Genomic DNA, 26,472 nt, shown 5'->3' on the forward strand with positions numbered 1-26,472 from the left:
CAGATTACAGGGCCTCTCCTGGATCTTTCCTTCCAGTCCTATTTCCACCCCAGCAGCACAAGAGTCAGCTTCCTCCTTTAGACAGGGCAATGGTGGATCAAAAAAGGAGGACATGCCACATTGCTTAGTCCTCTGAGTTGGAACCAGCTGAGAGCATCTCTTCAGGCCCTCAACTCACCATCTTACTATGAGAATAAACAGGCTCTGAAAGGCAGGATTAGAGGAGATGGAGACTTTTCTGCTTGGATCCAGCTTGGGGCTGGTGATAGGCAAGGAGGTGGCAATGATGACCATTAACTGTTAGGGGGGGTACCAATGGGCCAAGTCTGGAAATCCTGGGGGGTAGCCTTCCATTCACTGTGGACAAACAGTTCCAATCCCAGGCTCCATCCCGAGGAGCTTTGGTGATGCCGTTGACAGTCCTGCTGTTGCCACATCCTGAGACGTCCTCAGGGACACAGAACACAGAGTCCAGGAGACTTGCAGATTGAGATCAGTATCGACAGGCTTTACAGGTATAGCAAGAAGACTGCAAATATTAAGACATACCACATGCACCTCACTCAGGAGCCAAACTATTTAGAATCAGGAAAAATAACTTCTTATTCTCTGCCAGGACCACTGCTCTTACAATAATGGAGATTAATTGGCAAGGGCACACTATGAAAAAGCAAATTTTCCCAATTGATTGAGGGGCTCCTCCTCTGAATTCTAGAAGCTCCGTGTGGGCGACTCTGCCATTGCCCTCGTCCCATTCTCCTCTAGTCATCTGCTGCTTTCCTTTCTTCTCCACTTGGCCAGAACCTCTTTGAGGGCAGACACCATGTTCAACTCATCTTAACCCAATGCTGATACAGTGCCTGGTCCAAGGCAGGCACTCTGAACATGTTTATTAAATGACAGCTTTGATGGGTGAATAGAAAGGGGGTGAGAATTTTTATTAATCTAAATTTTGATTAGGCAGATATCTTTGCAACATAAAGATCCATTGCATTTCTTTTCCTTTCTTTTTACCCCCCTCCCCAATTTAAAGTCATTGCTTTTAGAAAGTTTCACCCTCTTCAAGTCCAGAGAAAATGCTCCTTCATTTAGAAGCCTCTTCCAGAAATCGAGCAAGCCTAACCATAGGGCTATTCATCTTTAGCAGTTTGGAGGATTTGTGTGAGACCAGCCTCATTTGTAGGGGCTGACCCTATCATCGAATCGAGCGGACGGAGGAAGAAGAAAGGGGGAGCCGGCCAGGGTGCATAATGTCTCAGGAAACTGTGGAATTAAATCTAGACAGGTGAGTGTCAGACTGACGGTCTGTCCAAGGTTTGCGTGTCTTTATCCCTCCCTAGACTATCAGCGTCTTGGGCAGAGGTGGAGTCCTCCCTGCATTCCCAGCACCTGGGGCAGTGTAAGCAGAAACATCAGAAGATGTTTCATGTTTTGGAGGCAGACCAGGAACAGGAATGGGAAGGCCAATATACAAGAATGGTGAGGAGGTAGGGTTCTCTCCCAGAGGGCTCCTGGCAATGCAGGGAGAAGGGAGGGAAATAACTTTTGTTGAGCACTAACTATACACCAGATACTGCAGAAGGTGATTGCTTCCAAAATTTCTGAGACATGATTTGTCCCAGATTAACAATATTTCTGAAGTTTGGGTGTCTTAACTCCAAAGAGCAAAATAATAGGAAAATAATTTTCCAGGTGTGGTAAAAAAACAAACAAATCTTGAAAGAATTATATCTTTAAAACTTTTATTTTATATAAATACTTCTTGCAAATCAAGTGAAAAATGTGGTATGTATCCATCATTACTTTGCATAGACTAAAAACATCTGGATGTATCTGAAAAGGAAAAAAAATGGCATGTTATGTAAAACCCTAAATCTTTAGGCACATAAGCATGTGTACAAAAATAATACATTCAAATAGAATTTCTCATAATGAAAAATCAGAATTTGTAATACTCACTCATCCCCTTAAAACCAGTGATATATATACAAAGAACAAATTTCCAAAGAATAAAACATATACATATAAATGTAGATTTTTTTTATTCTTTGGAAAAGCTTGCTGATCTGTAGCAAATTCCCTCTTCCTTGGGAGTTGGTATAATTGCATCTGCAGAATCAAAGGAGAGAATGATGCAATGGCTCCTCGGAGAAGATTTTTCGGTGCCATCTGTTTCCTCCAGCAGAGTCTGTCTTTTCCAAACTCCCCTCTCAGCTTGTGCATCTGGAATGTCTCCATGAAGTCTATGAGGTTTTCACAATGTCATAAGCTTGGGCAGAGCCATTCTGGCCCACCCGCCAGGGCTCTGACCCCTCTGTCATGAGCCATGGTGACATCATCTTGCAGCCCAAGAAGCCGGGGATCTCAGCATCACCCTGTTCCCCAGGGGAAGCCTCCCCTGCCCAGACTCCCCAGGAAATGATCTTCTATCTTATTGTACTAATCCTTACACTAACCACCATTTTACATGAGGCGTTTAAATACTGTTCATTTGCCCATAATCACACATCCTGGGACTGGAATCAAGAGAGTTAGGACTTGAATCAAAGTCTATCTGACTCCAGGAACTATGCCCTCTTTACTTCACTGGTCTGGGAGATTTGTGGATGAAAACAACATGGCATTAGGGGTATCACTGAGCAGTGAGTACAGCTTTTATCCACAAATTTGAGTATAGAAGAAATATTCCTGCTTCATTTATCTATAACTCAATAGAATTTGTATGACAAGATCCCATCCTGCCAGATGTAGAATTCTTAGTCAGTCCAGAATGCCTCACTCCCAACTTCCCTGGTTCCACCCAAGGTCTGGGAGGACTTTGGGGTGGGAGGGGAGGCATCTGGTTCTTAGTTGTCATCTGCTAGCACTAGGGCCCACTAAGCCATCCATCCTGCCCCCAGGTCACGTCCAGCATTCCTCAATGTCATAACAAACACCCTTCATGCCGAACAATTTTCTCTGCTGCTTTCGTGCCTTTCTTAGGCCCATGATGTTCACCCTGCAGGCCCTCTGGGGATTGTGTGGGACCATTCTCCACTTCAGGCTCACACTGGGGCTGGGGAACTCTTTGAGGGTCTCCAAGGTCCTGTCCACTTAGATGTACCAAGTAGGTACTTCTTCCTGGGGGTATTGGTGCCTCTCAGGTTATCTGCTTGGACAGCAGACCACAGGTCTCCTCTGCTCTCAGATCCCACCTTCTGGTCTTCCACCAGCCTGTAAAGTAAGCTCCTCACAGGCAGGGACTGTGTTGAATTCACCTGTGTATTCAAGTGCTTATCAAGACTGGCAGACTAAAAGGCCGTCTATGAACGCTTGTTGTCATCTTCCTAGATGTGAAGTCATACCTACTTTCTCCTATTGTGTGTGATCTGTTTACACAGCTCATCCAGTGTTCAATAGGTGTATAATAGGATGGAGAAGATGGATTTCAGATCATGAACGGCCTCATTTAGGGACTGGTTTGTCACAACTTACAGCGACAGCCACATTCCAGGAACTCAGCTGTGTGTTCTAGGGTAGCCTCTAGCAGGTGCTGCTGGTCTCTCACCCACATGCTCTCGGCCCTACAACTTCAGTGCGTGGCAGTGGACCTCCAGCTCCCATGCTCCATTCCTTCGCTTGAGGGCTTTCCCTGGCCACAGAAGTGGCCATGTTGCTCACCTATGCCCCAGGAAGTGCCAGGGTATTCACGCCCTCCAGCAGGGCCTTTCAGTTAGTGACTAAAAGGAAGGACCACGTGCCTGGAGTGGGATATCTCTGAGGAGGCACATTGACACTGCCTCCACGTAGTGAAGTTTCAGTTACCCACGGTGGTAACTGGCTCCGTAGGCATCCTTACTGGCTTCCTTCTCACCTTTCAGCTCCTTCACCGCCAGGTAGACTGCTTGCACTTGAATCTTTGTTTCACAGTGCTTCTTGGGGAACCCAACCTAAGAACAAACTTACAGATCCTGAGGTAATTTTTTGTTCTGGATTTACTGGATTATTTTAGGAATTATATATGAAAATAATGGGAGAGTACTGAGGGAGGAGGAAATTGATCTAGATGATCACTGTGGGTTGACCTAAGCAAACTGCCCGGCTTTCCTTGGTAGGACTTGAAATGGCTTCAAAGGTGTTTCTTTAGGCAGACATTTCTTGCTTGCTATATATAAAAACACTAACATTTCACGGAAGATATGTGTGTGTGTGTGTATTCTCTTCTAAAGGCATAGTATGAATGTAGGTAAACATTTCTGCACATAGATGTTCAACGAAGTATTTTTTAGTGAGTAGTGAAGTATTGAAAACAACCTTGGTGGAAGGAGGGTATAGCTCATGTGGTAGAGCACATGCTTAGCATGCATGAGGTCCTGGGTTCAATCCCTAGTGCCTCCAGTAAATGAATAAACCTAATTACCTCCTCCCTGCCAAAATAAAAATAATTAAATAATACAATAATAAATAGATAGATAGACAGATAGAAAACAACCTAATTAAGGATCTAGTTAAGAAAATTATGACAAAATACGGTTTGTCTACTAAATGGAATATTATGCATGCACTTAGAATGTGTATTTTAAAACATGAAAAAAATGCTAGTAATATAGAATATGTCAAGGACATTTCTTTACCCACTGCTAGGAGCAAGGGCCCTGCCTCCACAAACTTCTGCAAACAGTTCTTGTGGCTCCTTGAGAGTGGTGACTTCTGAGAGGGAGGTCAGAAGAAGGTGGAGTTAGAAGGACAATAGGCATGCAGTCTGGCAAAGAGGATGAAATTTGTAAACATCACAAATTGAGGAAATAGGAAGGCAATCAAAAGGAGCTGCACTGACTGGAGGTCTCCCCATTCCACCTCCTAGGGCTGTGTCTGCACCCCTGTGCCCGCCACATGCCACACACCATCCTAGCTGTTTTAGAAACATCATTTATAATATTTCCAACAATTGTCTATGAAAATATCACAATCTCTATTTTTTCAAATATGGAAAGTAAGAATCAGATTGGTGAGAGCAACCAGCCTGTGATCACCCAACTAGTATGCAGAATTCTAACTCGAGTATGTCTATTGCTTAGAAATCAGGGCCACAGATAGAAAAATGACCTTTCTCATGTGATGGGGAAGTGATTATCAAACTCCAAAGTAAGACCAAGGAGTGTATAACTGCAAGAAGTTAGAAAGACAGTCCTTCTAATCCAGGTTGGGCTGGCTCCTGGTGTGGCCACCTGCAAGGTGACCTTGTTCTCATCTTGTTTCTTTTAATTATCTATTGAACTGATAGAAAACTTGCCCCTGAATATGGCCACAAAAGCTTGGCCTTTCCCTGCAGTTCAGCCAGTTCTCAGTTAGGGCAGTAAACTATCACCAAACAGGAGTTCCAGCTGAGAGGTGGGTGTCTAGCTAGGTGCCACAGCCATCTGCCTCTCTGAAAGGATGCTTTTTCTGGCTCTGGAGAGGTGCACCAAGTTGCTGAGCTGGCTCTTTAGTGGCTGTAGGGAGCACATTTCGTACATTTCCTCCCAATTCTGTTCAATGACGTCCCCAGAGTATTTTGAAATCAGCCACTGTGTGGGTTTTTGCACCACAGAAATCAGTAAACACTGCAGATTTCACTGCAGAGGGCTTTTATCCTAGAGATCCAGTTTATTACTGGGTGTCTTCCTGAAGGACCAGAGGCCTGGTAGACACTGCCATCTGTCCTGCTGTGGCAAAGACAACGTAGTAAAACACTGGGTAATGTCAACTGTGTCTACAAACCTATTGGGGTTTTAGGAAGCCTTTAAGTATACTTCCTTTCCCTGACCCAGTTTTTTTTTTTTAAGCACAGGTGCTTTATTATTATTTTTCAACCGAAGTACAGTCAGTTATAATGTGTCAATTTCTGGTGTACAGCACAATTTCCCAGTCACACATATACATGCATATATTCATTTTCATGTTTTTTCATTAAAGATCATTGAATAACAAGGTATTAAATATAGTTCCCTGTGCTATACAGCAGAAATTTGGTTTTTTTAAATTTATTTTTATATATAATCACTAACATTTGCAGATCTCAAACTCCCAAATTTATTCCTTCCCACCCCTTTTCCCCAGTAACCATAAGATTGTTTACTATGTCTGCGAGTCTGTTTCTGTTTTGTAAATGAGTTCATAAGTGTCCTCTTTTTTTTCTTTTTTCGGATTCCACATGTAAGTTATATCATACGGTTTTTTTCTTTCTCTTTCTGGCTTACTTCACTTAGAATGGCAATCTCTAGGTCCATCCATGTTGCTGCAAATGGCATTATTTTTTTTTTTTTTTATGTCTGAGTAGTATCCCATTGTATAAATATACCACGACTTCTTTATCCAGTCATCTGTTGATGGACATTTAGGTTGTTTCCATGTGTTGGCTATTGTAAATAGTGCTGCTATGAACATTGGTTGCATGTATCTTTTCAAATTAGAGTTCCCTCCAGATATAATACCCAGAAGTTGGATTGGTGGATCATATGGTAAGTCTACTTTTACTCTTCCTAGGAATCTCCATACTGTTTTCCATAATGGCTGCGCCAAACTTCATTCCCACCAACAGTGTAGGAGGGTTCCCTTTTCTCCACACCTTCTCCAGCATTTATTGTTCATGGACTTTTGAATGACAGCCATTCTGACTGGTGTGAGGTGATACCTCATTGTAGTGTTGATTCACATTTCTCTGATAATTAGTGATATTGAGCATTTTTTATGTGCCTATCGGCCATTTGTATGTCTTTGTTGGAAAATTGCTTCTTTAGGACTTCTGCCCATTTTTGGATTGAGTTGTTTGTTTTTTGTTATTAAGTTGTATGAGCTGTTTATATATTCTGAAAATTAAACATTTGTCAGTCTCATCATTTGCAAATATTTTCTCCCATTTTGTATGTAGGTTTTGTTTTGCTTATGGTTTCCTTTGCTGTGCAAAAGCTTATAAGTTTAATTAAGTCCCATTTGTCAATTTTTGCTTTTATTTCTATTGCCTGGGTAGACTGCCCTAGGAAAATATTGCTAAGATTTACGTCAGAGAATGTTTTGCCTATGTTTTCTTATAGGAGGTTTATTGTGTCTTGTCTTATATTTTAGTCTTTAAGCCATTTTGAATTTATTTTTGTGTATGATGTGAAGGAGTGTTCTAACTTCACTGATTTATATGCTGCTATCCAGTTTTCCCAACACCAGTTGCTGAAGAGACTGTCTTTTCTCCATTGTATATTCTTGCCTCCTTTGTCAAAGATTAATTGACCATAGGTCTGTTGGTTTATTTCTGGGCTTTCTATTCTGTTCCATTGATCCATATGTCTGTTTTTCTGCCAATACCATGCTGTTTTGATGAATGCAGCTCTGTAATGTTGTCTGAAGTCTAAGAGGGTTATTCTTCCAAGCTTTGTTCTTTTTCTTCAATATTGCTTTGGCAATTCAGGTTCTTCTGTGATTCCATATAAATTTTAGGATTATTTGTTCTAGTTCTGTAAAAACTGGGTACCCTATCAAATTACCCTATCTGGGTAATTTGATAGGGATTGCATTAAATCTATAGATTGCCTTTTAGGCAGTATGGCCATTTTAACAATATTGATTCTTCCAATCCAAGAGCATGGAATATATTTCTATTTCTTTAAGTCATCTTTAATTTCCTTAGTCCATGTTTTGTAGTTCTCCATGTATAAGTCTTTCACCTCCTGTCCCTGACCCAGTTTTGAATCAATTGGGAGATACAGAATGGTCAGGGAGATGGAGTCCAACATATCAGCTCTTTTGCTGGTAAAGGCTACATGGTGAATGTGGTTTAAGTGCAGCAAGAAGGAGCTTCCAGTACAGCACCCCAGAATCAGGCAGACTTACCCACCCGGTCACAAGCTCATCTAGACAGCCAGCAGCCTCCCCATATGGTACTCTCTGACTGCAAAACTTAGAGCATAAGAGAATCAGAACAGAACACTCTGTCTGTGAGCAGCTGATTCCCTAGAGGACGGAGAGAGGAAAGGACTGAACTCCTGTTAACTGATTCCTCTCCCAGAGCCACTAGGAAAAGTAGTCACTCCATTCTGGGGAGGAATCAGTGAGGGAGTAAACAGTGGAAGCATCAATCGCATCGAGTGCCCACCCCATGGAGGAGGATAACCACTGTCCTATGAAACCTAAAAACAACCAAGTGGGAAAGTGATGAGAAATGTAAACTGGATTCTTTATTGTGCAAAGCAAGTATCACATTGAGTTGACATTAGCTTCTCCAGGCAGGGGAAATTAATAGACGAGAGAATTTAGAATCCACATGTTGCATTCACAGCTGGAGTTTTTTTGACCTTAACTTGAAGTGTAAGACCATCACAGCATTGCCTCCACATGTGGCCAGTACACAATTCATTGTACTTGTGAGAGTATAAGAGTTGAAATATTTTTTTAACACCAGTGAAATGGAATTAGGCATCAGTTTCTGGAATTGCCAAGGTTTTCATCTTGCAAAAGGCACACATACACAGCTGCCCCTCAGGCGGCCACAAGAAGCCTTGTAGACTGGATTCTGCCGGTCTCAGTCTGGATACACTTCTGCCTTTCCAGTATTGATGTTTTTAAGAGTATCAGATTGTCCTGTAGCTTGAAGAATATATAGTGATGTTCTTATGCATACACACACAAACACACACACACACACACACCTACCTTCCAAACATGACACTGCCGATGGTGTCTACACAAGAAAATGTAGCCTATAAAAGCATTTATGTAACCTCAGAGTCCCCTCCAAGCCTGAGACATCCTGCCTAATCCAGCTACAGGTGAAAAATTCTTGTGGGACCTATCTCAGACTAAGTTTTGTCTTTCCCTCTTCTCTTTAGGGCCTTTACCCAGAAGCCTCTGGGATACCTGGTCTTTATCCTGATACCACTGACTTCCACTCTTTCCACTGGTTGTGAGCTGATGCAACTTTACACCATCTGGTCATCAGGCTACATGAGAGGTGGCAGGTGGCATTCTGCAGTGAGTCTTCAGTTGTTTTTTTTTTTTTCTAGTGCATAGTCCCTCAGTTCTGATTTAGAAAATGTGGAAATATTTGCCCTTATCAGTCTGCTGGTATCCTGCCTGCTAAAGCAGTCTAGACCAGAGAAGCTTTGAACTGGATGAATGGGCTGGCTTCCAGACTTAGCTGTTAGCTCTATTTCCACTACGGTGAAACCGTCCAGGAACTGGATATCCCTTTGGAACAATGAAAGGGATATAACTATTTCCATAGACCTTGAGTTTAGTGTGCAAGATAATTCCTAGTTATTCTTGATGTGCTTTTATATACTCATGTCTCTTAGGGCATTATTATTCAGAATAGTTACTAGGTGGCAAAAAATCAATGACAATTTGCTGTTTGGGACATGACTTTGAATCCTGTCGAATTTCTCAGGTGCAAGTTGGGTCATGATCTTAGCCTCCTTCCACTGGCTTTGTGAATCTCCTGTCACAAACTGATCTATAATCTCTTCTGGGTCTAATTATGCTTGGACTGTAATTTCTAAAGCTTTGGATTTCAGTTAAAACTCTAACGGGAATAAACTTTAGATTTTATGGTTAGAGCCTTCCTGATTGATTAAATTAGATTGCTCATACGTGCAGAAGATTTTCTTATTTTACTAAATATAAGCCTGGACTTTATACTGAAACTCAGTATTTGCCTCTTCATCTATTCAATAACTCCTTACTGAATGTAGTTCATTCAATAAGCAATGGCTCTGCACTGGGCCCCAAGGGTTAATGTACACTCAGGAAACAGAGTGAAGACAAAGACATGCTGGCAAATAGTTACAGTTCAATAAGTATTATTACAGTGAAAGACTAGAAACCATGGAAGGATGGAAGAGAGAAGTAGGACTGCCTGGGTGAGTCATGAAGCACTTGAGCTAAACTTGAAGAATGAGGAGGGATTTTTTCAAGAGGACAAAAGGGGAAGAGCCTTCCAGGCAGAGTGAAGGCTCAGAGAACATGGCGTTTGGGGAACTGAGAGAACGTCAGTATTGTTGGAGTGCAGGGGGCAAAGGAAGCAGGGGGTGAGGCTGAGAGTGTGCCAGCTGCTGTTAGAGCTGCTTTAGATTGCTTATCTTGCCTCATTTTGACAACATTGTGAGGGTGGTATCATTAGCCCCATTTAATAGACGAGGAAACCGAGGCTTAGAGGAGTTACGTAACTTGCTCAAGATGACTGACTTGGTAGATGTTGGAGCTGAGATTTGACCCACTTACAGAAGTGACATTATTAATCGCTAAGCAAAACTGCCTCCCCCATGTTTCTCTTCACAGTCAAGCTCATAGACAAACTTTTTTGGCTTTCAGTCTCACCAGGTAGCTGCCAATGTCCCCGTTTATAATCAAGATATTTTTCTGTACGAGGTCAGAGAAGATAGCGGGTGTGTGGAATGCAGCTATTTTACAACATCATCACTCCTTGACTAAAAGGAATGCGGATCAAACCCCATTCCTCCAAACACAACAGTCGCTGCATGGCAAAGGAATTTCAAGTTCAAATCTGTGGCTCAGTAGTTATCAGATAATCAAATTGTAGCCCCACCAAAACTGGGGCACATCCTTATAGTAGCTTTAGCAGAGTTTGGGCTATCCAGGGAGTTTTGAAGAGAACCGTTGGAAATTAGAGGGGTGAGTGTGTTTTTAAAAAGCATGAGAAAAACAGGTGCCTTTAGCACCCTGACCGCTCTGCTCCTCCTGAGTCTCTTCCTTCTCCGAACACTTTGGCCTGTGCGTGAGGAGCCAGCTGGCCTGATGGAAATGCCAGTGAACCTGTAGTCCAAGACCTTAAGTTCAGTCACTTAAGTCACTGTGGGATCTTGGACACAAAACTTTCTCCTTTTTATTTCCTTGCCTACATAGAAGAGTGGTTTAAAGTGTAGGTCTGGGGCCATACTTCCAGAACTCAAATCCTAGCTTTGCCATTCCCAGCTCAGGCAAGACGCTGACCAGCTTGTGCATCGGTTTTCACATCTGTAATTTAGGAATAGTAATAGTACTGACCTCATGGGATGATTGGGAAGAGAGACTGAGATCATTTGCAGGAGGCCCTTAGAGTGATGTCTGATGGGGAAGGAACACAATAAATGTTAGCTTGCATTCTTGTTGTTTTCTTCTAGTTCTGGGCATCCTTGCTCCTTTCAAGGCTAAGTCCTCCTGCCCATAAAAAATCCTTTTTTCTCTTAAAATTTTTTTCCACTTGAGGAAAGCCAATGTGAACTTCTGTGTATTCTAGGACACTTGCTGGCATTGCAAGTGGCCTTGGCGTAGCACGTTGGGCAGCCGGTGTCCTTCGTTTGCTGCTGCTCCCTGAGACCAACAGGAATCCATTTTGTTCTAGACAAACAATGGTGACCTTATTTCCTGTTTGTTCTGTGGTAAGAATTATTGTCTCTTCGCCATAACCAAACATTGTGATCTTTGCATAATGGAAAAACAAATATTGATGAACTTTTTGTTTGTTTTCCTTAATGAGGGGAAACCTCCTATTTTAGTTGACAAATTCTACTGGAAATAAGTCATACTGCCATGGAAACCATGCCCAATCACCAATGAAATGTGTTTGCTATATATGTTCTTTAAGTGTGCATGCTTGAAGCATTATGTTTTAGCACATACTTGACTTTCAATTCTGTTTCCATAGTGTTAGACTAGAGCCCGTCTGCTGACTGCTTCTCCGTTCAGTCTTTTGGGATTCCTTGCTATCTTTGGGATGTTGAGTCATGTAGTGGAAACCACAAAAATCTTGTGATTAGTTCTGGCTGCGCTACTTCTGTCCATGTGTCCTGGGGTAGGTTTTCCAATCGTTCTGATCCAGTAAAATTATAAATTCTCTGGACTATAAAAATAAAGATGAGATCTTATAAGGCTTGGGTGAAAATCAAGTAAGGTGATATGTGCATAGGCATTTAATACATCCTAAAATGCTACACAAAGGTAAAACAGTTTAGCTTTCAGAAAAGCTACTCACTGCATAAAATACATATCAGAAAAATCTTTGGGGTTCTTATTTTTGCCTTAGACCTTGGTTATGAGATGTATGAGGATGTAGGGGATGAATGCAGACCTCCTAGGATGAGCAGCCCAACACCACCCGCTGCCTCTGTAATCTTGGGCAGATGACGTGACCTCTCTAAGCTTCACTTTCTTCATCTTAAAAATGAAAACAATAAAATTTATATCCAGGGTTACTAAATAGATTAGAAAAAAATTACAAGTTGAACACAGTTCTTGGCAGGTAAAAAGGAACGTAAAAATGGGATTTGCTACTGGAAATAATGATGCTGTGCCCAAACCAATTAAGCAGTTTCCAAACTGCTCAGCAATTTGGGACTTGATCTACCAAAGGGAATGCCATTTGTGAACACCTGAAAATTCTTATCCACTCTTCAACAGCGTTCGTTTAGACATAACAAATACTCATGAATTCTGCAACAAACATTTATTGAGCGTCTACTAAATGCATGGAAAGATGAATAGAAAGATAAGATTCTTGCTCCTCATAGTGTCATAACCTATGAGAGTAAAACAAGCCTGAGCACAAGTAACTGCAATGTCGGTGGTAAACTCATTGCTAAATACTCATATAACAAGTAATCTGGTGAACATTATAATAGCATGACCAAGAATGCAGAGCTGAATCCTTTCAAGAAGAATTTCCTGCATAGGGGTCAGTGAAAACTCAGAACAAAAGAAATAGATGCCAAGAGTCATAGATACTAACTCAGCAGTGAGGATTTTTTCTTCCTGGAGTAGGGCTCTTTGCTTGGTCATCATAGGTAACACCAGTCCAGGCCCTGGGTACCCAAATGGTGAGGCAGTGCAGCCCAGCAGACAGAGGACAGTCTGGGCAGTCGCTCAGACCTTGATTCAAGTGCTAACTCACCTGTTTGCTGGCTGTGTGAACTTTGGAAAGTTGCTTAACCCACTCCAAATCTTAGTATCCTTATTTTAAAATGGGGGTGATAGTAAGTATTCATAGGATGGTTGTGAGGCTTGAATGAGATAAAATGTGTGAAACAACTGAAACCTCGTATGTTCTTAATACCTGGTGGTTATTTACTGTTGCTGTTGAAATTGACCCATCTCACAGACCTTGACAGAGACTGCTCTGTGAATTGCTTGTTCTGGGAGGGAAGGGAGTCCAGGACAGGGTGAGCAACCTTGAGTCCACACCAGTGACTTCTGTCTAAGGGCATTTCATGGAGCTGGGAATTAAACTGTCTGTGGTGACTTCATAGAACAGCAGGTGGTCCCACCTCCTACAGCTATGCCTTGGGAACATCTGGTCAACTAGAACTGAACAGTGGACCTCATCAACCCACCTGTGTCATGGAGAGCTCTTGCCCCATCTTGTTCTGACTTCCTGTCCTTTGCCTTTTCATCTTAGGCACACAACCCTCTGGGTGCCTGCCAAGAGTTTGAGGAGCTCATAGCAACAACATAATCTGAAATAATAACCCAGAATATTCCAGCCATAAGCTTCTGCCCACAGCGGAAATCTTACTTTCAGGTACAACACACTGAAAGTCGTGCCTCCATTTCTTTTTATACTAGATAACTTCCTTTTTCATTATTGTCTGTTGAATGAAATGAAAGGAAAAATCAGTTAAATTATGTCTTTGATACCTCCTAAAAAAATGAAATCCTTTTAGTACTTTAGGGCCAAATAAACCACCATCACCACCAACAGCAACAACAATAAAAGAACGGAAAAAATCAAGTAAGAGCTTTGGACTCAGTAGCCACAGTCAGATGTGCCGGAGGCTGGATGATACAGTGAGAAATGAATGCAGGATATAACCAGCGTAGTGTGACTTTTCTGTGTGATATGTGCCAGGCCCTGGAGAGCTGATAAGGATGAGACCCCATGAAAGCCTTGGGTACAAGAGGCAGCAAGCTAGGGGCTGGTATCTCCCACTATACAGGCAGCACTAACTTCCACACCTCAGACACCAGGGAGCTACATCCACTCATTTATGTGTATCTTTGATATATAGTTTGCTGTCTGTTAAAGAATGCTTTCTCCAAATAATAGTCATCTTTCTTATCCAGTCTTCTACTCCCATTCCAACCTTTATGGACTGGCCTAGCTGCGAATAAGAAAGACCTGGTTTTATATTCTGGCTCTGCCAGTTGATGACCTATAGTCACGGGCAAGTTCTTTAACCATCTGGCCTTAGTTTTCTTATCTGTAAAAGCAACATATACTTCAAAGAGTTTTTCTAAGCATTAAGTGACCTGACACAAAGGAGGTGTCTAGAATACCCAAACAAGGAGATGCTCAGTAACTTAATTTTCTTCCCACCTCTCCCATAGCAAACCAGGTGGAATGACCCTTAACTTCACCTATAAATTGGTAATAATCCTATTTTGTTGATTCTAAGATAACTTTTGTCATGTAAACATCTTACAATTGGAGTCTTCATGGTAGAGGGCGGTTGTGACATGGCCATTACGGCCTTTGAGTGTGTGAACTTATTGTTATTGTGGTGCCGTGACTGGATGACTCCTTCTGACCCTTTGAGAACAATCAGAGGAAGAGTTGTGAGTCCTTGTTGGGGACAGAAAATTTTCCACAACTTCAAATAGCATAAAACCAGTGTCCTAGAATCAAAACTGAAAAATGAGTATCAGCAGCATGAAAGAAAATCTCAGAGACAGTAGTGGAGCACCTTTTAAAGAACAGCAGAATCACCAATGTGCTTGATGGACTGGAGGACGGTATCAAGGTGCAAAAACACAAGCTTTCTTGGACAACTCAACGGAAAAGTAATCCAGAAGAGTCAGACTCCAATAGGGAAGAGGTTTTCAGAACACCTTAATTAATTTATTTTGCTATTACTTTCCTTTCAGTGTATATACAAAAATGGTATGTAACAAAAAGCTATATCTGTATGAGTCTAAGAATGCTCTTTTGATATGTGCACAATAAAAAGCTTAGTGATAAGAGGGCATTGTGTCAGAATTTAACTGGCAATATTTGTTCAATTTTAGTGGTACATAAAGTAACGATTCAGTTTACAACTAGTGGCATCTTAGAGTCAATGAACTAAGGTAAAAACACTGCCTGGTTTGCTACAAGAAATAAATGAGACAGTATGTGGGAGAATACCTGGCATGCAACAGTCATCCAGGATATGCTGAGTCTTACTCTGAATTGGCAGTCAGAGACTCTTAGAGTTAGAAGTGACGGCAAAGGCCATTCTCCTGGAATGGTTATTTTCTTTGGCCAGTTACACTGGTGCCAAGTGCATCCACAGACCACTTGGAGGAGTTTCTCAAATGTAAATATCACATGACATCAATCCCCTGGCCACATGTGCCTGGGACAGAGCCTGGAGCAGCTGCTTAACCAGAACAGCCATCTCTGTGCTAGTGCTGACCTGGCACTGGAGCTTGGTCTGACAGATGTGCTCTATGGGGTGGCCACTGACTCTCTAGAAGAACAGACTCAGCCAACAGTAGAGTGGAGAGGAATCCAGGGGACCCACCAGACAGTAGAAGCCTTGAACAAGAAGAACTGCAAAGAAGCAGAGCCCAATAGAGACCTGAATAGACATTTTTCCAAAGGAGGCATTCAGATGGCCACCAGCAGACACATGAAAAGATCACTAATCATCAGATGAATTCAAATCAAAACCACAATGAGATATCACCTCATACATGTCAAAATGGCTATCATCAAAAAGACCACAAAATAACAAATGTTGGAGAGGATGTGGAGAAAAAGGAACCCTTGTATACTGTTAGTGGGAATGTAAATTGCTGCAGCCACTATCAAAAACAGTATGGAGGTTCCTTAAAAAACTAAAAATAGAACTACCATATAATCCAGCAATCCCACTCCTGGGTATATATCCAAAGCAAATGAAAACACTAATTTGAAAAGACACATGCACCCCAATGTTCACAGCAGCACTATTTGCAGTATCTAAGATACAGAAGCAACTCAAGAGTCCATCAACAGATGAGTGGATAAAGAAGATGTGGTACATGTATGCAATGGAATATTACTCAGCCATAAAAAGAATGAACTTTTGTTCATTTGCAACAGCATGGATGGACCTAGAGGGTATTACGTTTAGTGAAATAAGTCAGAGAAAGAAAAATATTGTATGTTATCAGTTATATGTGGAATCTAAAAAGTAAAACAAACAAATTAATATAATGAAATAGAAACAGACTCACAAACATAGAGAACAAACAAGTGATTACCAGTGGGGAGAGGGGAGAAGGGAGGGGCAAAATAGGGCAGGGGGATTAAGAGGTGCAAAGTATTATGTATAAAATAAATAAGCTACAAGGATATTTTGTACAGCACAGGGACTATAGCCAGTATTTTATAATAACTTGTGAAGTATAATCTATTAAAAAATTTGAATCATATTGTACACCTAAAAAACAATATAATATTGTAAATCAACTATGCTTCAATAAAAACAAATTTAAAAAGAAGCAAAGCCAAAGAAACAAAGTATCAGAGGAATAAGAAAAACAGGAAGAGAAAGAAACAGAGATGGAGGCGATCTGAAAAAGCTGGGTTCACTCCAATCCAATCTAGAGCTGGGATTCAGTGTAACCCATTTCTCAATTTCCCATTACTTACAAGATTTTTTTTACAAGGAATAAAGATACTTTTTAGCTGGTTCTTTATAACTCTCTTTCCTTGTCAATGGATTCACTGGTCTTGTTCCTTAAAACATCTTTAAAACATCTACAGAGATTAAGTTTGTAGCCAATTCCAATGCCTAGGGCAATTAAAATAATGAGAACATTTCCATATCTGCATTTCACAATAGCCACAAAGACACTGTCCAGATTGCATTTAATTTTCAGCAAATTGTCTAAGGCAATGATTCTTTTGCTTATGAATTTTGGGAAATGGTAATTTCCCTTAATGTATGACATACTTATTATAGTTAAAAGCGTATAAATTTTGTTCTTAGTTTAAGTTTCCAAAAGCACAATCTGTATTATGTTGATGCTACATTTTATAATTTATGTAACACATTTATAATTAAATCTATGTACTCTTTGTATATGTAACTCTATATTTTAATATAATTATATATATATATATATGTAATGTACATGCATCTGAATATCAGGGAGGAGGACGCTACCCCACTGAGTAATACCATGTTCCAGGCACTAAGCTAGGTATTTTATACTTTTTACTTCAGTCTTCACAAAAGCGGTTAGAGGTAAATTCACCTTTTATAACAACATTAGTAGTCACCTTTATTTCTGGAAAATTGTTGCCCAGGTGTTTTAGAAGCCATTTCTAAGGAACAGAAAGTTTGTCACATTCTTAACGTGAATACCATCCTTTGTAGCTGTCCCTCGCTGGCCAGGAAATAAGTAAACTGAAGCCAGTGAAGAGGTCTTTTGAGTTATTGTAACAATTTACTTAATTCTGAGCAGGACTAAAATGGAACCAATTACCTGGAGAAGGAAGGTGCAATATATCAACTCCTGGCATCATTCAACTACCTATTTCCTTCTAGTTCTATACTTTCAAGTGTGTGTTTGCTTAGGCTTTAAATAGTTCTGCTGTTCCGAACCCATTTAGGTTTCCTTTACGCAGGGACACGTAATAGTAAAAGATGTGCAAAGTTCTGTTGGGATAGTAAGGGATGGGGGGACAGTCAAGCATGGATCGGAATATAATACATATTTCTTGCCTTCAGGAAACTTTAGTCAGGTGGAGAACAGATACTTACAGAGGAAAATAGCTATTAATTCAAGGCAGGCTTTGATATGGTATATGAAGGCTTAAAGCAATAAATTAGCCCTGTGAGTATATAGAGGAAGGGAAAGATGTCAGTCAGGGTCTTGGCAGGAAGCAGGAAATTTGAGGAGACTTTAATTCTTTAAACAGGCTATTTACAGCAGTGAGTGTTGGAGGAGGAAATCCACAGAGAGAGATCAGGATCTGGGGAGGAAGGGAGCCAGTCCACGGCACTCCCTTCTCGGGTCAGGAGGAGGCTGGAGAGGGTGGAAAGTGAATCTGGAGGGGCAAACAGAAGACACTAGCCCTGAAAGAACTACCAGGTCCTGGAATGTTCTGACAAAGGCTCGAGGAGATAAGCTGGACCTCAGCTTTGAAAGAATGGAAGTTGGACATAGTGATGTAAGAAAAGGCTGAGGACACCACATGCAGAGTGAACACAGGACATAAAGGGTCAGACATGGGAAGATGCACACTTTGCGGTGACAGGGAGGGAAGAAGTGGGGCACAGATTACAAAATAGTTTGGAGCCAAATTATGAAGGCCTTGAATACCAAGCCAAGGAGTTTGTACCTGATCCTGAGAACAACAGCCGGTGAATGTTTTAAAGTCAATAATGAACCTACAATGAAAAAGAATGAAAAAATATGAAAAGGAATACATGACTATACTTCAATTTTTTTTTAAATGGAAAAGAATAAAATCAGTAATGAAGCTAGCATCTTAGAAGAGTGACTCTACATCAGTGAGAAAACCAGTTTGGAAGAAAAAGGCACAAGTGGCAGGATGTTCAGCTTAGATGTGCTAGTCTGACATGAGGTAATGGAGGGCAGTGGGACGGAGAAGGGGAAGAAACAGGTATGGGACGTAACACTGGAAGACACGGGCCTCTTAAAGGCAAGGCTGAAAATCTGCTTCTGGGATGTTCTTCCCTCCCAAAAGGCGATCCTGATTGAAATGCACCATCTGTGAGCGAGGACAAATGCCCCGTGTGAGCTGACCAAGTGCCCCTCAGGTCAAACTCTCACCAAGATAGGGCTGGTTGGGGTGTGAAAAGGGCGTGACCGGATGGAGAAGATGTGGTTTGAATCACTGCTCTGCCAGGTGTGGGCTAGATGTCCTTCAGCAAATGACTTGGACCCTCTGAGCCTCCGACTCATGACCTCAAAGTGAGATACTAATATCTTTGCCTAAGGAGGTTGTAGGAATTCATTCAGTGAGATTTGTGGATTGCAGAGAACCACACTGGGGTGAGGACTACATGGGGGTGAGGGTTAGGGATACTGTTAGGCTGGATTCCTCTGAAGATCTTGTCTGTCTGAGCAGGGCAAGTGGAAAGCAGCAGGCTCTTGCCAAAACATTAAATTAAGTCCCCATTCCCTTTCTTGCCAAAGCTGCTGGGTGATCAGATTTGACTGATTATTATAAGCCTCAGCCTCCCAATTATCCCTCCAGTACTGGGGAAGGCAGTACATTTTATCTGACAAGGTGTGGTTTTTTTTTTTTTTTAAACCTTGATTTATTTTCATTCTCCCAGCCCATGACCCCAAAAGGTGTTTTCCTGTTGTTTCCCTGAGCTTGTCACTATTGCTAGTTTTGGCTGAAGAAAATTTCGCCCAATGCCTGGTACTCTTTGGTCTGGGTATTTAGCAACATGCCAAGATGTAGATTAAAGCAGTGAGTCCATTTGAATATAATGGATGTGAAATGTGGTTATTTTTACATCCTTGAGGTTTGTATGCAAATGCCTCTATGGGTTCCCCAATGAAAATACTGCTTTCGATTTTAAGCAATTTTTACAAATAGTTTATTTTCTTTCCTCCAGACAGTGCCTACAAATCTAATAATAGCTATCAATAACAAGACACACTGAGATGTACACATCAAGTAACTAGGTAGTCACCCTCACCAGCTAAAGCTCAAAACCATTGAGCCCAAATTCATGCTTTCACGAAGTACAAATGACCTCCTGCCATGGAATTCTGTGATTGGCTTTGAATAATTGAAACCGTGACTTTAATACCTCTAAGGCCAGGGATCCCCTTTAGCTGATCCCAATGACTTGGCAATAATTTGGGGGTAGAAATGCAGAAAGTGGTAGTTTATAATAGAAAATCTGAGTCTCACTGCCCTGATTTTTTTTGTAGTCCTCAATGACTGAACTTTTTACTCAACACTTATTCATAAGCATTAATGAAGCCCCTGCTAAACCCACGGCACTGTGCTGGATGCTTGAGGAGAAAGGCAAAGACTTATGAGATATGGCTCCTCTCCTCTAAGGGCTTACCGGGGACATTAGACCCAGGTAGTACCAATGAGTGACTGTCCTACCCTCATATAGTCATACCCTCAATGTGGCCATTCTGTGCATCCCACTCTAAGACCAACTGACCCTATCTTTTCAGACCGCTTTCTCTAACATTCAAGCTGCAACAATTCTTCAGCCTCACCAGGTTGACTCCATCCCTGTCACTGTCTCTCACCCCTCCAGGTTCTGTACTCCCCCCACCTTCTACTCAGCTCACACTCCATGGTCTGTCATTAACAACTGCTCACTTCTATTCCCTGTCCTTCTTCACATTCCCTTAAAGTCACTTTTCCTTCTTTTCTTTCATGGCATCAGCTTGGTAAAACCATGCTTAAATTCAGCTCCCCTCCTAGTCTTCACCTGTACCCAGCAGCTGATTGTGGCTGGAGACAATTTCCACAACAGCAAATCTCATTTTAAGTTCATGACTCCCGGTGTCAGGCGGTCCGTAGAGCTGCTGTCAGTCCTTCTCCATTGTCAAGATCCATTCCATCCTCAACTTCCTTAGGTAACTATTTTTCACGTTCTTCTCTCTTCAAACCTCCAGCATCTCCTCCATTCTTTCACCGCTTTCTATTCCACTGGAGGGAAAAAACAGAAGCTCTCAGAAGAGAATTCCCCTATTCTCCCAACACCCACTTCTCCCAGCTAACTCTATCTGTGCATAAATGCCGTCCTCCCCTTCTTGTTGCTCTGGATGATCTAGCTGGGTTCCTATCTAAAGCCAAGTTCTGGGCGCGAGGTATAGCTCAGTGGTAGAGTGCACATTTAGCATGCACAGGGTCCTGGGTTCAATCCCCAGTACCTCCATTAAATAAATAAAAAAAACTAATTACCCCTCAGAAAAACCCACAAACAAAAAAATGTAATAAAAATTTGTTGTAAAATCCAAATTCCTCCACTGTGTACCTGTTCATGAATATATTTCCAGCAGTTATCTCTTCTTTCCTGATCAACAGTATGTTCCATTGGGTCATTCCCAGAAGCATATAAACATGCTGAATTACCACGTATATAACAAAAATAAAGCAAAATCTGCCTTGACCTCACTTTCCCCTGTAGCTACTGGTTTGCTTTACCGAAAATCTCCTTGAATGAGCCTTCTGGACCCAGTAATTCCCATTCCTCTCTCCAGTGTCTTTCCTAAATACACCTCAGGCTTTCATTCTCAAAACTGCTCCTTGCAAACTGCTCTTATCAAGATCTTCAGCCACCTCCACCGTCCCAGATGCAACAGCCGATTCTCAGCCTTCACTTTGTTCATCTTATTGGCAGCATTTTACACGGCTGATCACTGCCTCCTTCTTCAGCACTCCCATCGCTTGGCTTCCAGGACACCACTCTCAGCCCTCCTCCCTGGTTGTTCCTTCTCTGTCTCCTTTCCTTGTTCCTCCTCATTTTCCCCAAGCCCTGAACACTCTTTCTCACAGCTTTAAATTTCCTTCTGTGCTTTTTACCCCCAAATTTGTATTTCAAGCCTAGACTTCTCCCTCTAACTCCAGACTCACGTATCCATCTGCCTAATGGATCGCCACTTGGGTATGGAATAGATAGCTCACCAGATGCCAGAGTGAACATGATTCTCCCTCAGCCCCAAATCTACTCCTCCCAGTCCCCCCATCCTCCCAGTCATTAAGACCAAAGACTTTGGAATCATTCTTGACTCCTTTCTTTCTTTCTTTCCCATCACATTCTCAATCTATCAGAAAATCTTTTTTATTCTTTCTTCAAAATCAGTCCAGACTCCACTTTTCATCACTTCATTATTACCATCTTGTCTAAGCTACCATTGTCTCTCACTTCTTTCTGAAAAAGTCCCTTACTTTCTCTCTCCTTCTGTCCTTATTCCTCTGAAATCTATTTTTCAACACAGCATATGGAATGAGCCTTTTAAAAATATAAGTAAAAGAATGTAACTTCTTTGCTCAAAACCCTCCTGTGGAATCCCAACTCACTCAGACTGAAAATTAGAGTCCTTCCCATCAACTACCAGATCATACCTTCCTGACCTTATCTCCCACCACTCTCCCTGGCTTACTCTGCTCAGCCACACAAGTGTCCTTCCTAGAACATGCCAAGCTATCTCCTGCCTCAGGGCCTTTGCACTGGCTATGCCCTTTACCCTGAGATGTCATCCCACAGGTTTCTCATGGCTCACTCTCTCTACTCCATTATTACCTCAGTGAGGCCTTTCTTGACCACCTGATATATAATAATAACCTTCCCACTCTGGTACTCCCTTTTCTTGTCCTGTTTTATTTTTCTTCGTAGCACTTATCATTATTTGACTTACTGCATATTTATTTACTTATTTATTAATTATCCTACTCTTCCTACTATAAGTTCAGTGAGAGCAAGACTTTGTTCACAGCTCTATTTCCAGCACCTAGAACAGTGACTGGTACAGAGGAAGTACTCCAGAAATACTTCTTGAATAAATGAATGAATTAATTAATAAATTCAAAAATGCACATCCGTAACCTTTACTGCTGTTTTAGACAAGGTAGAGTATCACACACTGAAGTCGGAGAAGACTTTGATGAGATAGTAAATCTAGACACTGAGGGATGGGGAGAATTTCGATAGGGTTAGGAAAGCATTCAGCTGACAAGCAGCTAAAAACTAAGCATTGAATAAAGAAAACTTCAACAACGTATCTTGAGCATCTACTACGTATGCCAAGTACTTTAAGCTCATTATCTTATATTATCCTCATGATCACTATAGCCAAGAGCTACTATTGCATCCATTTTGTAAATAAGGAAACTTTGTTGCAGGGATTTAAAAAACAGCTTTCCCCAGAATCTATAACTAATAAGTTGCAAGCCATCTTTGCAGTTGAGGTTGAACTGAATCCAGAGCCTATTCTCTTTCTCTTTTCATTTCTTTATGATCGTCACTATTACTGGTGTTATCCAAGCTCCTACTCTCTCCACCTAAAATGCTCCCTCCCGCACTATGTGATGAATTATGACCCTTGTTGGGGCTCAATTAGGTGATACATCAGAAATGGAGGTACTAACAAATGGATGGGATTCTCAAATCCTTCTCATTAACCTAATGGAAGTTAAACTGCTCTGAGTTTACTTGTGTTGGTGGCAGCGTAGAATTTCAGCATCGTGGCTGGCACTATCCACTTCTCTTGTGGTCATCTCTGCGTGAAACGTCTGTCCATTTATTTCTTTGCTGAGGCTGAATGGAATATTCCATCATTGGAAAATAAAGCTTCAAGTCTAAAATTGAAATCTTTATTCCTATTTGATGAATTGGCAAAATCCTTAACAATTTGGAAGGAAGTGCTGTTTTTGCTGCCATCAGCTACAAAGTGCTGGATGCTCACAGTGCAGTTTATCAGATTTACATAGATTCCAGGTGAATCTGATCCAGGAGCTACAAAAAGTGCGTATTAAGCTAATTGTTATTCTATCCTCTCTCCCCCAATATCTCTGATATGGAAAAAGCAATGGAATCTGAATAGAATCAGGAATTAAAATGTGGCTTTGTTCACCACTGAAATTCATGGGACTGCCAGGGAGGGGAGAAGGGAAATTTTTTGTTGTCTTTTCCAAAACCCATTATCTTCAGAATAACGTTAAAAATTTTTTTTTGGTCAGTTTTGCTGTGGCAACAAACAACCCCAACATTTCAGTTACAACAGCAAAAATTTCTTTCTTACTTACATTACAAGTTAGTCATGGGGCATTGTGGGGTCAACTATGGTTCTGCTACAAGGGTCATTCCAGAACTCAGCTAAAGAAGCAGGTCCTCTATGGGATAAGCCATTCTGGTGCAGAACAAAAAAAGCAAGGGATACGTTGGAAACAAAGAATGGCTCCTAAGGCTTCCATGGCGTATGTGATTTACATGTCATGGCAGAAGCAAGTCACACGACCAAGTCCAGTGTCAGTGGGGCAGAAATGTAAACTCCCGCTGGAGGCACTGAAACCACACGGCAGTGACTGGAGGTGTGTGCTTCTGTTACAGGAAGAGTGGAGAGCTGGGAACCATAATCACGTCTACCACACATTTCTTATCCTAGCATTCAAAACTCCATGTGAGAGCCAGCTTCATGTCCCTCCACGTCCCTTATTTTGCCTCTGCTCTGGTCACATAAGCTGGTCCCGTCTCCCCTAAACACCATATGCCCTCACACTTCCACATCTGTTTCCTTAGCTAGAAAGGCAATTCCCTCCATTTTCCACCAGCTGAAGTTGCTCTCAGCCTGTAACGTCCAGCTCAAATTTCATCTACTTTATAAAGCTTCTCTCGATTCCCCAGCTGAAATGAAACACTTTTCCCTTAGAGTTAGTAGGGCAGGCTGGTTGTACCTCTTTCCAGCTTTAATTTTAATCTTCCTTGGTAAGTCTGGATAAAAAAGCTCCTGGAGGGCAGAACCCAGGAATTCTGTTATGTTGGAATTCCTCTCCAGCTTCTTTGAGGTCAGAGTCTTGACCATAATAGATGCTTAATAAATTCCACTGGACGACTAAAAACCTACATATTCACTGTCAAGCTTACCCATAATGTGAAATTCTAAGTCTTTTCTCTAGGAGGCATATGTAGACAATTCACACAGAGGACTCTTAGGGGAACTTTCCTCAGTCAGAAACAGTCATGGACACTTAACTCAGCAGGCAAGATACCAGACTCACTAAGGTGGTTTTCCCAGGGCGAGCCTCATACGTTGCACTCTGGATGTGCTGACCCCAAGGATTTCCCCAAATGTGGGGAGCTTAACTGAATAATTGGTGATAGTGAGGGACTATCTGTTCACACTCTCCCCTGGGAAAAAAAAAGAAACAGTCATGGAGATGATCCTGTTGGTTCCATGATCTAGACTCTACCAGTCTTGTGTGCATGTGTGCGTGTGTGCGTGTGTGCGTGTGTGTGTGTGTGTGTGTGTGTGTGTGTGATCTCTAACTTCCCACCAATAAGGCATTGTGGGCACCCTATTTTCACAGCAACATTGCTTCCCTTGCCAGTGATTGCTGCATTGAGAAGTGGTGTTTCTTTCCTTCTTTTTCATTGCAATATTGTCTTCTCACATTGGCATTCTACATCATGCCCTTGTCCATGGCCACTCAGTAGGAGGGGTGGTAGGGAAAGGGTGGGCCACTGGAGAGAGGCTGCAGATGCAATAGAAAGAGAAGGAGCTTACAGCCAGAGAATCTGAGTTAGATCTCACCTCCGCTCCGTACTATCTTTGTGGCCTTAGGCGAGTCACTTGACTCCACTGTCCCTTCAATTTTCTTATTTGTTTAAAAAAAAAAAAAAAAAGAAAAGAAAAGGAGACAATTAGAAAGATAGAAAAGGGTGTAAGGATATTGTTCAAGCACTAAAGTGTGAATAGAGCCTAGTAGCACGTCACAGGAGCCCAGTATCTTTGTGGCATGTTTTGTGCTTAAATAAGCCGTGCTGTAAGAGTCCCTTGGTCCATAAGGGATTACTAGCACTCTTGGTGTCATTATCTAAATGGTCTTGATGTGTTGCCAGAAGGAAAGAGTCCCTTGGTTCCCAAACAGCTTCTTCAGCCTCATCCCATCTGTTTATCCTGAGCCTTAATAAATCCATGAGTGAAAGGAGTGTTTTCAAACTTGATGATTCTCATCCTGTCTCATGTGAAAAATCAAGGATAATAACCCTACCTTTCTGGTTCCTGGGGAGAAAGCCAGACTTTACCAGGAAGTTGGGAAGGCACTTACAGTCTCCTGACTTTCCAGGTCACTTATGCGACAGCTGCCCACTCCACTTCATGGTCAACATATGAAACATCCATGATCAGAGACCTGGACTCTCACTGTCAAACATGCTCTTTTCTTCTTTTACCCAATAAATGTGCTGAATTTTATGAAAGAAGTCTGCAACGTCCTTTGAAGGGGTAGACATTGTATGCAAAACTTTGTTCTTCTGTCCTGAGTGGGCAGAAAGTATTGGTTTTATCAGATTTCACAGGAGTCTAGAGATGCCCATTTTCAACAACTCTCTCCATTTTTTGTTCATAGTAATTGTATAAGTCAGGGTTGTCCAGAGAAAAATAGAGAGAAAGAGAGCCAATAGGATGTGGCATATATATTGGTTCTCTTGCTCTATATAGGTTATTATAGATAGAGGGAGAGAAAGAGAAACAGAGACAGAGTTATTTAAGGAATTGGCTCACACAGTTATGGAGGTTTGATGAGTCCAAAATCTCATGGGGTGGTCTGGCAGGCTGGAGACTCAGGGAAGAGTTGCAGTTCAAGTCCAAAGGGAGTCTTCAGGCAGAATTCCTTTTTGCTTGGGGGAGGTCAGTCTTTGTTCTATTAAGATCTTCAGCTGATTGGACGAGGCCCACCCCCGTTATGGAAAGTAATCGGCTTTACTCAAAGTCCATCCATGTAAATGTTAATCTCATCCAAAAACACCTTCAAAGAAACATCCAGAATAA

General features: G+C 41.6%; 1 non-coding gene across 1 annotated transcript; it reads left to right on the plus strand.

Annotated features, from left to right (window-relative positions):
- Positions 1-24,666: 24,666 nt before the first annotated feature.
- LOC116155841 (U1 spliceosomal RNA) lies at positions 24,667-24,833 on the plus strand. Its single transcript, XR_004139735.1, has one exon. It is a non-coding gene; the product is annotated as a U1 spliceosomal RNA (small nuclear RNA).
- Positions 24,834-26,472: the final 1,639 nt, after the last annotated feature.

This window comes from Camelus dromedarius, chromosome 2 (assembly GCF_036321535.1).
Source record: "Camelus dromedarius isolate mCamDro1 chromosome 2, mCamDro1.pat, whole genome shotgun sequence".
In the NCBI taxonomy this organism is placed as follows: domain Eukaryota; kingdom Metazoa; phylum Chordata; class Mammalia; order Artiodactyla; family Camelidae; genus Camelus; species Camelus dromedarius.